This window comes from Pelophylax lessonae (genome assembly GCF_965119305.1).
Source record: "Pelophylax lessonae genome assembly, chromosome: 1".
NCBI classification, from domain to species: Eukaryota; Metazoa; Chordata; class Amphibia; order Anura; family Ranidae; genus Pelophylax; species Pelophylax lessonae.
Window position 1 is genome coordinate 534388345 of NC_138768.1, and position 14079 is coordinate 534402423.

The window sequence follows — 14079 nt, forward strand, 5'->3', positions numbered from 1 at the left end:
AAGTCTCCCCCACATGGGCGCTCACATTTTGAACTACAACTGTACAAACTTTGCAAACACAGGCAGTGCAAGAGGCACACAGAACAAAAGCCATGCCTCTTCTCTTCTACTGCAGCAGTGATCGACTCTGTGTTCCTCTTGCATAACCTGGGTGTGTGATTTTTGGAAAAGCTGCATATGCAGTTATTCAAAGGTGGAGCGCACTTAGAGGAGACTCCTAAGGCACTCCATAGGTCCGGAAGACACAGGGGGGCACAAGTAGATCAGGAGTGTATCAGATTGGTCAAGTGACACTTTAAAGAATAGGCCCAGAGCAGGAAATGTTATAGAAAAACAGCTAAAGCATACAAGTCATTATAATATTGTGTATATATTTATACAGTATATATATATATATATATATATATATATATATATATATATATATATATATACACACACACACTATGTTACCAAAAGCATTGTGACGTCTGCCTTTACACACACATGAACTTTAATGGCATCCCAGTCTTAGTCCGTAGGGTTCAATATTGAGTTGGCCCAACCTTTCCGGCTATAACCGCTTCAACTCTTCTGGGAAGGCTGTCCACAAGGTTTAGGAGTGTGTCTATCAGTGGCGGAGCTAGACTTTTAAAACAGGGGTGGCAAAGGGGTGGCTAGGTATTATTTTGGGGGGTCAATATACAAAGTGTAATTTAGTGTCAGATTCGTCCACCGCAATGTCGCAGTCCCTCTAATGATCGCTGCCATTACTAGTAAAGACAGGATACAGGTGGTGGTGATCAGAGGATACAGACAGGATACAGGTTTGCCCCCAATGATTATTGCAGAGTGCCACAGCAATGCCCCCAATGATTATTGCAGAGTGAGACAGCAATGCCCCCAATGATTATTGCAGAGTGCCACAGCAATGCCCCCAATGATTATTGCAGTGAGACAGCAATGCCCCCAATGATTATTGCAGAGTGCGACAGCAATGCCCCCAATGATTATTGCAGAGTGCCACAGCAATGCCCCCAATGATTATTGCAGAGTGAGACAGCAATGCCCCCAATGATTATTGCAGAGTGCCACAGCAATGCCCCCAATGATTATTGCAGTGAGACAGCAATGCCCCCAATGATTATTGCAGAGTGCCACAGCAATGCCCCCAATGATTATTGCAGAGTGAGACAGCAATGCCCCCAATGATTATTGCAGAGTGCCACAGCCACAGCATTTGCCCGCAATCATTGCAGAGTGCCAGCGTCCCCCCCCCCCCCCCCCGTGAGACCGGCTTACTTACCTCATGGACGGACGGTCATCACAGCAGCTTCTCATCGGTCCGCGGCTCCCTGCATCTTCTCAGTCCTCCCGCCGGCGCCTCCTCGACCAATGGCACGGCGTTTGCCATTCGGCCAATCAGGAAGCGGGAGGACCCGCTCCCTGATTGGCCGGAGGAGGATCCATGTGACAATAGCGAATTTTCATTCGCTATTGTCACAGAATGGGCGGGCTCGGCTTCGGGACGCACTGTTCTGCTGCTCCCTGACCCTGGCCGCCAGCTTAGAGGGATCAGCCGGTTCTGCGAACCGGCTGATCCCACCACTGCCTGTGATTCCTCTGCTGCCAGCCAGGATCGGGGTGGCAACAGGGGTGGCAGGGACTTTTTCTGGGGTGTCAATTGACACCCCAGCTAACCCTCTGGCTCCGCCACTGGTGTCTATGGGAATGTTTGACCATTCTTCCAGAAGCGCATTTGTGAGGTCAGGCACTAATGTGGACCAGAAGGCCTGGCTTGCAGTCTCCACTCTAATTCAGCCCAAACGTGTTCTATGGGGTTGAGGGCAGGCCAGTCAAGTTCCTCCACCCCAACTTACTCATCCATGTCTTTATGGACCTTGCTTTGTGCACTGTTCCAAACTATTTGGTGGAGGGGGTTTATGGTGTGGGGTTGTTTTCCAGGGGTTAGGCTTGGCCCCTTAGTTCCATTGAAGTGAACTCTTAAGGCGTCAGAGTACCAAGACAGTTTGGACAATTTCATGCTCCTAACTTTGTGGGAACAGTTTGGGGATGGCCTCTTCCTGGTCCAACACGACTGCTCACCAGTGCACAAAGCAAAACATGGATGAGTTTGGGGTGGAAGAACTTGACTGACCTGCACAGAGTCCTGGCCTCAAACCAATAGAACACCTTTGGATGAATTAGTGCAGAGACTGCGAGCCAGGCCTTCTCGTTAACATCAGTGGCTGACCTCACAAATGCACTTCTGGAAGAATGATCAAACAGTCCCATAGACAAACAAACTTTGTGGACAGCCTTCCCAGAAGAATGTAAAGAAAGGCGTTCCAATCCTTTTGGTAATATAGCGTGTATGTACATACACGTGTGTGTGTGTATATATATATATATATTTATATATATATATTTATTTTTTTTCTATTTTTTTTTTCTTTTAGTTTATTTTTTTAGTATATGATATTATTACATTAATATCTGTTTTATAAAAAACATGACTTTAATGTCACTGTAAAGATAATTTCTGATTAGTTGCAATTGGGTACTGCATATTCATATACACTGCTCAAAAAAATTAAAGGAACACTTTTTAATTAGAGTATAGCATCAAGTCAATTAAACTCCAGGGATATTTATCTGTCCATTTAAGTAGCAGAGGGGGTTGTTAATCAGTTTCAGCTGCTTTGTTAATGAAATGAACAACAGGTGCACTAGATGGGCAACAATTAGACTACCTCCAAAACAGGAATGGTTTTACAGGTGGAGGCCAATGACATTTGCTTTCCCTACTCATCTTTTCTGACTGTTTTCACTAGTTTTGCATATGGCTCGGGTCAGTGTCACTACTGGTAGCATGAGGCGATACCAGGACCCTATATAGGTTGCACAGGCAATCCAACTCCTCCACGATGGCCCATCAATATGTGCCATTGCCAAAAGGTTTGCTGTGTCTCCCAGCACAGTCTCAAAAGTATAGAGGAGATTTCAGGAGACAGAAAGTTACCACAGGAGAGCTGGACAGGGCCGCAGAAGGTACTGCCATAGCCCAGAATGACCTTAAGCAGGCCACTGGTGTGAATGTCTCTGACCAAACAATCAGAAACAGACTTCACGGGGGTGGCCTGAGGGCCAGACATCCTCTAGTGGGCCCTGTGCTCACTTCCCCACACCATGGAGCTTGATTGGCATTTGACATTTAACGCCAGATTTGGCAGGTCTGCCCCTGGCGCCCTGTGCTTTTCACAGATGAGAGCAGGTTCACCCTGAGCACATCTGACAGACAGGAAAGGGTCTTTAGAAGTCATGGAGAAAGTTATGCTGCCTGTAACATCGTTCAGCTTGACCGATTTGGTGGTCTAAATCCAATAGAACACCTCTGGGACATTATGTTTTGGTCCTTCCAACGCCGCCAGGTGGCACCTCAGTCTATTCAGGAGCTCAGCGATGTCCTGGTCCAGATCTGGGAGGAAATACCCCAGGACACCATCTGTCGTCTGATTAGGAGTAGGCCCCCAAAGTGTTCCTTTAATTTTTTTGAGCAGTGTAAATGCTCTTTCCATGTCGGTCTGTTAACATTATGGCTCCCGTCCACTAGGTTTATTACATCATAAATTCAGAAAACACATTTCTAAGTAATAGATACTTACTTGTAAGTGACAATCTCTTAAAATTCAAAAATGCTTCTGCAGAAGAGGCACAAATATTGGCACTAGCTAAGGCTTCAAATGCTAGTTAGTAAATGAGTACGCAGGAATTTGTAATGTAGCTCCCAATAAAATAAATGAATGGCAGCAAAGCTGTTAACAATTCCGAGACATTAGAAATGATGCCCAAATGCTAGCCTGAAAGCAGTGTGTGCGAAAGAATATCTCATGATATTATGACATGAAATTTTAACAAGAGGATAATAAAATACAGTAGTTCACACAGGGGCATGCTAAGATATTAATCAAGTCTAACGTAAGAAATTTCTTCTTTTTTTGAAGGTGCTTGTCTTTGGGATGGTGAAGAGGCTTAATTTGTCCTGTGCAGATTCCAAATCTAAAGGCTTCTCTTCTTGATTGACCTTTCTTTTCAAAATATATTCAAGCTAAGCACCAAAAAAGTAAGCTCATGCCATATTGCTTTATATATATACTTGTGTTAAAAAAATGTATCATTATCTAAGTGTTCTGTGTAACAGATTCAGCAAAATCACAGGTTTGTTAAAGTAATGACGGTTCTGCTACTTTTTGTTTGTCATTTTCAAATATTAACATGATGATAAGACCCAGCAGTGTTATGGATTCAAAAGACCACTATAGCAAAAAAAAAAGAAAGTCATAGGTTTCTCTTACAAGTATCCAAAACCAGAGTTTACCAGTTGTAAAGTTTGAAACATTGCACAAACTGCATTTAGCTGATTACAGCTAAAGTGGTAAGGAACCTCAGGCAGTAGAGGGCAATGATCCCATGTTCAAAGAGATAGTCCAGTCTTTTTATTTAGAACTTTAAAACCACTGCATCCCTCTAGACCGTGCTTCCAAGAACCTCGGGCTTTAGCATTTAACTTTGGTTTCTAATTTAATGCCTCAATTATTCAGCTGTTGGCAGCTGGTCATTGTCACGCTTTTACTTTCACTGTAGTCTACAGTACTGTTTACTTTAAGAACTACAAACTTAAAGAAGATCTTGGGAGATAGGAACATTAGGCTGTAAATCAAAGGTTGCAGTATTTTCAGTGGGAATACTCCAGACTGTTTTGTTGGAATATTTCTGTTGATGCTGGGAAATATAAAGATACTTACATTACAGATAGATCATGCAACAAAGCATGCCATGGCAAAATGTGGGTGTTGCTAATTAAAATACTGCACAGCACATGTTAGAAAAAAAAATATATATACAGTCCTCATCATACAATATACGTGTTTTACAGAAAACACATGCATGGACATGCAGTAACAATCATGAAGGTTGTCATTATCAGCTACTTTCGTTCAAACACAAAGTTTGCATTATTAAACAAAATTCTGACTTACTAGAATCTGAACTGACTGATGAATATATGAAAGTTCTTAAAATTACAATAGGCTGGAAATTAGGTAAAAATCAATCAATAAATGTTTTATTTAATATTTTTTTTTTTCATGACCTATTTCTTTTTTGTTTACAAAAGCTTTTATTGGAAAATCCAAAACCCAAACATTACATATCCGATACAAGGGTAGTCAAAAATATAGTGTATACAACATCAAAGATCATTGATATAAAAATACATAGCATGACAAGCAGATAATGCAAAAAACATACTAACATCATTGGTAAGAGCATAAAAACTCTATAAGGTCTAAGGTGCGACTGAATGACAATTATCACAAATATCCCACTTTTCATGGAACACATGTACAGAACTATGCAGGGACATGACCTATTTCTAATGATCCCACTCCCCATGCTAACCAAACCCATTTGCACTTACCTTAGATGCACAGGCGATAAGGTCTACAAGCCTACACCATGTTGGCTGATGCTCTTCGCAGACTTGCACTCCTCACTCCCTGCCTGCTTTACAGCATCATGCTGAGAGGAGAAGATGCTAAGGCAACCCATGGATGGATCAGATTTTTATTAGTTCAACCAGCTGAGTGGATACAGTTTCCCTACAGAACAGTAGACAGACTTGGATTTAAACTGGGTGGATTAGGGTGTGGTTGAAGTAGATCTGAGCCACAGCCACAGTTGCACAGGGACTTGCAGTAAGTAAGCAGAATAAAATGCTGACCTTTCACAAAAAAAAGTATTCCAACCTATATCCCTAGGTTCAAAACATAATAATGCTAAGGAGGTGGTTCTACTGTTTAAAATATTGAGGTTTAGGTGTGAGATATTGATAGACGTTGGTGATTTTTGCTGCTTTGTTAAAGTAGGGCTGATTGAAGCTGAGAAGTTTAAAGATACGACCAGACCTGCTAGTATTTGCCAGATTTGCCATCAATTCAAGATGAATCCTGCAGGTTTGAGATTCATGATCCTGGTAAATTTATGTGCATTTGCCCAGGATAACTTTTTTTTAGCTATTATGGCCAGCAGGCGTAAAAGGCCCTATAACAGGGCTTTTGGATAAGCCAGCCCTCTCATTATTAAACTGGGTGCAACACAGAGCAGCCATAGTGTGACTGTGTTGGAAGTTGCTACTGTATATGGCAAGCATAAGCAAAGCTGACAAACTAGATAGGCAGAGATTAGGGTCAATTAGGAAACTGTACTTTAATTCTGATTGCTAGTTCTTTGGGCAGTCGAGTCCTTTTAAGTCTTTTCATTTTGTGGTTGAATTGAGGTCAGCGGTTAATTTTACCTGCTGTTGTGTCCATAGCAATTTTTTTTTGCTGCAAGGGGGGGAATTCTTATTATTTTTGCGGTTTATTGCTTATTTTATATTAGAGGTTTTTTTTTCGGTCAAGCTCTTTTTTTGCAGCAAGATTTCCCTTTAAAACCGTAGTGCTAGTTTTTTGGGCAGTCGACTCCTTTTAGTCTTTTCATTTTGTTGTTGATCACTTTTAATCAAACAGTTTCTGTATTAGAAAAATAGAAACATTACAGGAATACAACAACATATACAATCTGCAAGAAGTAGATATAGTACTTTCAACACAAACAAAAGGTCCCCACAGGAGTAAACCAATCTCTGAGTGGTTAATATACAGGAGACGTACAGAGCTTATTGGGAAGAACAAAAGGAGATAAAATAAAATGCATACAACACAAAGTGGTTGATCACTTTTAGCTGCAGTGGTGTCCATAGCATTTTTTTCTGCAACAGCAAGCAATTTGTGTTTCCAGGATTCTTTTTTTTTCTTTTTTTTGGAGGGGGGGCAATTCTTTTTGGGGTTTATTGCTTTTTCTATTATATTGGTATGGCCTTCATTTTGGGTCAAGTGCTTTTTTTGCAGCAAGATTTCCCTTAAAAAAAAAGATCCCCATACTTGGCCCTATAATGAGTTTATCCTCAAATTATTATCCTTTATCTTAACACACAATTGGTTCACATTCCTACACTTCAGATACCTCCAGATACAGGGGGTGGCCATGGGCACATGCTGCGCACCGGCATATGCCAACCTGTATCTGGGGGGCTGGGAATGTGAATTTTTTTCAGCGGATACCCTTATGGAATATACGAGCCATGCGTCCGTATGGCTTCGATATATGGATGATATCTTTATGATATAGACTGGGAGTGAATCACAATTACAAATGTTTGTAGCTCGCGTTAATGATAACCGCCATAATTTGAAATATACTTTAAACAGTCATCATCACATGACTACTAGACACACTAGTAGCCACTACATGTCTGTCGGGAGGGGAGTTACCGTGCCTGGAGGCACCTAACAATGTGGCCATTGTGCGCTGTGTCCCTGGGTGTCCAATGGCTCAAGGTTTACACTTCCCAATGGAGAAAGCTTTTCTCCCAAGTCCTGGGCCAATTGTGGGACCCAGGGAGTAGTCTATCATATGCTGTGTAAATGTGGGGCATTTTATGTAGGAAAAACCATTCGACAACTACGACAAAGACTAAATGACCACATACATTATTCCGCTAACGGGAAAATGCTTACACCCGTGATCAGACATTTAGACCTACAGTATATCATAGTTTTGACACCTCCTGGGTCACCTTTTTGGTACTGGATGTAATTCCTCAGGACCCTAGAGGGGGGGACTTGGACAGGCGCATACTCCAGAGGGAATACCTCTGCTTTACTAGGTCTCAAGAGTACAAACTGCACATACTGCAGGAATCAGGAGTGTGTAGTACAGAGCGCAGGGGACAGAAGTGTTTAATGCACAGAGAGCATAGGTCAGGGGTGTGTATTGCACAGTGTGCAGGGGTTAAAAGTGTCTAACACACAGGTGGTCAATGTACACAGTATAACTAAGAAAAATTACCCCTCCTTGCATTACAAAACTCCCCCCCAGTACCGATCTCTCCCTCCAAATCCCTCCCAGTAGAGAGTTCTCTAAATTGAATCAGATTAGGGTGATGCTGCTGTATGTAAGTCAAGCTAATTTAAAAAAATATATATTTCCACAGCCAAATATGTGCTGCCAGTATACGCTCTCACTGTGACCGTGTGTAATAATTGTAGTGTTCTGTAAACCCATGTTCAATTGTAAGGCATTCCTAAGTGTGATTTTAACTCTTTTATTTTCCATGTTAAAATGCACATTTTAGGAGTAACGATTAGTTACAATTTTGTATTTATTAGCTTACTCTTGTGTTTGCAGGGATACATAATACAGTATGTGTATCACAATCTTTGTTTTCGTATGTAGGTGGACCCAGCATGCTTGTATGTTGGGGGGAGCTTTTTTTCCTTATGATTTTAATAAACTATCATTTTTAATTTTTTCAGTTAAATGTATTGCTATCACGTAGAGGGCCATCTGTTTGGTAGCATAACAGAAATAACAAGTCCTCTTTAAGTAGACATCAGGGCCAGCAATGATAACCCCAAGCAATAGCCACCAGAAAATGTCAGGGCCAGCGATGATAACCCTCAGCAAATGTCAGGGCCAGCAATGATAATCTCCAGCAATAACCTACCAATGTCAAGGCAAGCAAAAACCCTTAGCACAGTAATAACCCCCAGCACATTAATAAACCCCAAGCACTACACTACAAAACTTCATCACTGCACAATCATAAATCTCCAGCACTGGGGAATAATAAACCCCAACACTGCACAATATTAAACCTTCAGCATTGCATAATAATAGCCTCCAGACTTGGTGTTCAGTAGCTTTACCTAACTGTGACAGGCAAAAACCCAATTAATGCTGTTATAGTTATGTCACTAATAAACCTAAGGGTAGACTCTTGGCAGGAAAAACTTCTTGAATTGTATAATGTTTACAGTTCATTCAGGCATATTGTTTAAGCTATAATAGCTGCATTGAATCAAATTGCTAGCTGCAGCAAGAATAAAAAAGTACTTTTACTGTGGGCAGGGTGGCATAGGCAAGCTCAGCAACGTACTGTATATAAACGATGCTTCACACATGCACAGTGGATTACGATTCCCGGTACCCACAACCACTTTGAGCTATGCGATCACCTGATCCCTGCCCCTTTCCCCAGAATAGTACAGTGTCACTATGGGAACTACTCTAATAAATGTAATGTAATGTATGTTAAAAAAAAAATAAATGATTTAAAACATAAAAAAAATATTTTTTTTCTTACAGTCACCAGTCATATGATGATGCTGTATTGCACTGTAAAAAAAAAAATAAAAATATATATATTTTTATAATTTCTTCATTTTTCAAAACAATGGAAAAAAATACAACTTCAAAAACCTCTCCATGTCTCTTACTAAATACCTTGGACTGTCTACTTTACAAAAAGGGGTAATTTGGGGGGTATTTGGACTATCCTGGCATTTTAATATCCACACGAAATGTAGCCCTCAGTCCATCTGGATTGATCATTTTGAAATATTTGTACCATAGTTTGTAGATGCCATGTTTTTAACGCAAACCAAGTAATATACACTTATTAGGATTTTTTGCCAAAGACATGTTGCAGAATACATTTTGGCCTAAATTTATGAAGAAATTTGATTTTATTTGATATGTTTTATAACAGCAAGTAGAAAATATTGTTATCTTTTTTTTTTATAATTATCGGTATTTTTTTGTTTATATAGCAAAAAATAAAAACCCAGTGATAATCAAATACTGTTAAAAGAAAGTTCTATTTGTGTGAAAAAAAATTATATAAATTTCATTTGCGTACAGTGTTGCATGACTTCGCAATTGCCAATTAAATGAGTACAGTGCTGAATGGCAAAAAAATGGTCTGGTCATGAAGGGGGTATAACCTTCTGGAGGTCAAGTGGTTAAAGAACAGCAAACCAGATTTTTAAACCTCTGCAGTGAAGTTCACGGCAACAAATCTCATACAATGATGTAAAAACAGCAAGAAGTTCCCACAACAAGCCCACACTGCAAAAGCAGTGAGCGGCACCCAGGCGCAAGCAGGTTCACACTCCAGAGGTAACAGCTTTACTGGTTATCAGGTTGGGCATCAGTGGCGTCACTATGGGGGTGTGGATCACACCGGGGGGGGGGCACCCACCAGAAGGGTAACACCATCAAGGTGCTGTCAAGCTGCTACCCCCTGCCTTTAAGTAAAGCGGTGACAGGGGGCTCCCCCCTCCCCCGCTTAGCCTGCCAAATAACACAGCAGTGGCGATGTAACAGGGAAGAGGCGAGCTGCAGGCTGTCAGAGTACTTCCCCTGCTCTCCCCCCTTTCTCCTGTCAGCAGTGTGGGAGAAGAGAGAACGGCTCTCACCAGTGTCCCAGCCCAGTTTGCTGCTCACTCTGTTTCCCTCCCCATTGGCTACAGCGGAGGGCCAATTAAAAGAGACTAGGAGAGCATCATAGGACATGTAGTCCCAGAAGATTGGCAGCCCCATTGTTGTCCACAGGGAGCAAATTACAGCTCCCAGCATGCACTCTCTCTGCTGGGTGCTCGGGGGGGGGGGGAGAGAGAACCTGAAACCTGGGAAAAAGCTGAGGGAGGGAGTGCTACAGGAAAAAAAAGAGAGGACTGTGCTGGACAGAAGCTAGAGAGAGAGCCACGCTGCTTCCCAGAATCACTAGAGAGAGAGCCGTGCTGCCCAGCACCACCAAAGAGAGAGCCACACTCCCCAGCACCAGAGAGAGAGAGCCACACTGCCCAACATCACCAAAAATGAGCCACGCTGCCCAGCACCACCAGAGAGAAAGCCAAACTGTCCAACACCACCAGAGAGAGAACCACACTGCTGCCCAGAACCACTAGAGAGAGAGCCACACAGCCCAACATCACCAAAAACAAGCCATGCTGCCCAGCACCACCAGAGAAAAAGCCAAATTGCCCAACACCACCAGAGAGAGAACCACAATGCTGCCCAGAACCACCAGAGAAAGAGCCACACTGCCCAGAACCACTAGAGAGAAAGCCACACTGCCCAGGATCACCAAAAAACAAGCCCTGCTGCCCAAAACCACCAGAGAGAGAGAGCCATGCTGCCCAGCACCACCAGAGAGAGAGCCACACTGCCCAGCACCACCAGAGAGAGAGAGAGCCATGCTGCTGCCCAGCACCACCAGAGAGAGAAAGTCTGAGCCGCTGCCAGGGTACTCATGTGCTGCACTGCTGACAAGAGTCGCCCTGAGTGAACGTCTAGCTGGAGAGTCACTGCTACAGTTTCGCTGGGTCTGGTGAGAGGGCCTGTAAGGTATTATCCATTACTGCTCCTAGGGACTGAGCCATTAGGAACTGCCTAAGCAGCTATTCTGTAGCCCTAATACTGCCTAAAGACCATATTGTCCATCGCAACATGTGCCAACGAGCTCCAACGCTGGGCTGCTGGCCAGAAAATAGGGATGAGGGGGGTGAACCCATGTTTTACCACACCAGGTGACACCAACCCTAATGACGCCACAAGTGGGCATATCAATCTGCTCTGCTCAGCCCTCTATCAGTCTGCGTTGACCCAGCAGGTGCTAGAAGTTAAGTATAATTGTCGGGGGCCAAAGGGATCCTCCAGCAACAAAGCAGAGTTTGTGACTGCAAAATATATATTTTGTATAAGTATTTGATCAATCTTGCTGTGCTCAGTGCTAGCAGACTTTTTAGGGGTGCCGTCCCTACTACTGGTTGTACTTTTTAATTTTTTTTTGCATTGGTACATGTCCCCTATGCCAGTGTCCAGCTTTCTGTGCCTTTTTTACAGTAGTTTACCTATTACACCTAAATATAACAAGAATTTATAAGGCAGATTCGCCAACCACTTGGCAAATCCATCCTAGGCAGATTCGCCCATCTATAGTACTGAATTTCTATAGGTCATGTTTGATTTTTGTCAACTGGGTGGATACATTTTCCCTACAGAAGAGTAGACTTGATTTAAAACTTGGTAGATTAGGGTTTGGGAAAAATAGTTCAGAGCCACAGCCACATTTGCAAAGAAACTTGCATTAGGCAAGCAGATTAAAATGTTGAACGTTCACATAAAGTATTCCAACCTTTATCCCAAATTATGAATTAAAAACAAGTAATAATGCTAAGGAGGTAGTTCTAATGTTTAAAATATTGAGGTTTAGTAGATTAATGATACTCTAAGACACATCAGACCTGCTGCTTTTTGCCAGATTTGCCAGACCATTCGGATGCATCTGGTAATAAATCTATAAGCCCCAAAGCAGCAATAGAAACCAAAATGACAACATGCTTATTTAACGGCTTCTGAATGAAAAGGCAAAACATGAAATGTGACTTAGCCTAGATTGCAAAGTATCTAGATGGTGGCACATAAAATTTTTACTATTCCCATATGCCGGTTTCTGTGGCATAAAATCTTACATTATTGCTGAAGAAGATACCAAGAAGACTTAAACCTGTATTTTATACCCTGGGAAAAGTGCAGCATATGTAGGCAAAAAGTCAGTGATTTACTTCATTTATTATGGCCAGCCTATAAAATCTCAGATTTACTGCCTCAAGTATATTGTTCTTCTAGCAAGGTTATTAGAAAGAAATAATACATCCTTTATTCTATTCTTATTATAGGCTTTCGTTTAAAAACGAGTTACTTCAAACACAGTGAAGTATGATGGCATTTCAGGTTTAATTTTCACCATAAAAGTGATACAAATGAAATTACTTGAATTGACTGCAGTATTAAATATTAAGTTATGGCATGTTGCATATGTAAGAATGAAAAAATATTTTTAACCCATTTCAATGTTGCCCTAAAAACGGTAGTATTGCCTCTATGACTAGGTTTTACTGTCTTTTAAGATTTGCAACCAACCAATAAGATATTCAGTCTTATTGTGCATACAGTGTAAGTTTTTTAGTGTAGAAAAAAATGGCTTTCCATTAATGATTGCCCCAAGCCAGGGACGTCAAACTCAATTTAATTGCGGGCCGCATCAGCATTATGGTTGTCCTCAAAGAATATGTTGTACCTGTAAGGCTGGCCATACATTATACAATTTTCTTGTTCAACTTTCCTTTAGATTTACCAAAACCATGTAATATAGGGTCAAACCTAAACACTTTCAATTTGTATGCAGTCAGGCAGGCCCTTGCACTACATAGTTTAAGGTAAATCTAAAGGAAATTGAATAAGAAAATTGTATAGTGTATGGCCAGCCTAAGACTAGATGTCCAGTGCACCCCACTCCCTCTTACATCAGATGCCAAAAGCCCCCCACCCACTATCAAAAGTCAAGAGTCCCCCTTATTCATTACATCACAGTGCACTCCCCTTACCTTGTGCTACTGCTGGGAAGAAGTTGGGGGCAGAGCTGGAAAGCAGAAAGTGCAGGGTCTGGATAAAGACCAGAAGAGATGCCGAAGTGTGCTGAATGCTGACACCAGTGGAGGTGGAAACAAGACAGTTCTGAGGCTTCTTAGAAGCGCAGGATCTGGTGGAGGAGTTCTGTCCTCTCTGCGGCCAACTGCTTATACAACGTGGAGGTGAAGAGGAGGGGGCGCCGCAACTGCAGGAGAGGTGCAAGGGCCACATGAAATGGCCTGGTGGGCCAGATTCAGTGCAAGGGCCTTGTGTTTGACACATGTGCCCTAAGCAGAGGCCTACAGTACCGAATTCTGACTTGTATGTGTGGATGGACATAACTTTAAGGACCAATGCATTATTTTCAGTAAAAACAGAGATACTAAATAGTTTAAAATTATGGGAAAGGATGCATAATACACAGGTACTGTGAACATACAATGTTATAGACACTTTCTAATACAGTTATACCTATGCAGACACCATGACTGCCTTTGTGTAGTTTCAGAAATGAACTTTCTTACCTTTTTTTTTTTTACAAGGTTAAAAAGTTCTGTCATGTGACCATGCATCTCTTCTTCCTGATAGTGGGGTGTGGGGTTACAGGACACTGTAACAATGTTTCTGTATTCTGTAGCCTGTTCAGAAAGGGGCAAGATGCAGGCTTTGCTTGCTTAAGCCGGGGACATTTTTAAGATGCAGGCTGTAATTGGTCGGGGAGAGGGGGAGGGGCGTGGTGGT

General features: G+C 42.0%; 1 protein-coding gene across 2 annotated transcripts in view; it reads left to right on the top strand.

The window, feature by feature from the left end:
• The window catches only part of TMEM150C (transmembrane protein 150C), a 370732-nt gene that overhangs the window by 251887 nt on the left and 104766 nt on the right, over positions 1–14079 (top strand). For both annotated transcript variants that reach the window (XR_014225911.1, XM_082272324.1), the window contains exon 3: positions 3984–4102. The gene's annotated coding sequence lies outside the window, so the exon portion shown is untranslated. The remainder of the gene's footprint in view (positions 1–3983; positions 4103–14079) is intronic.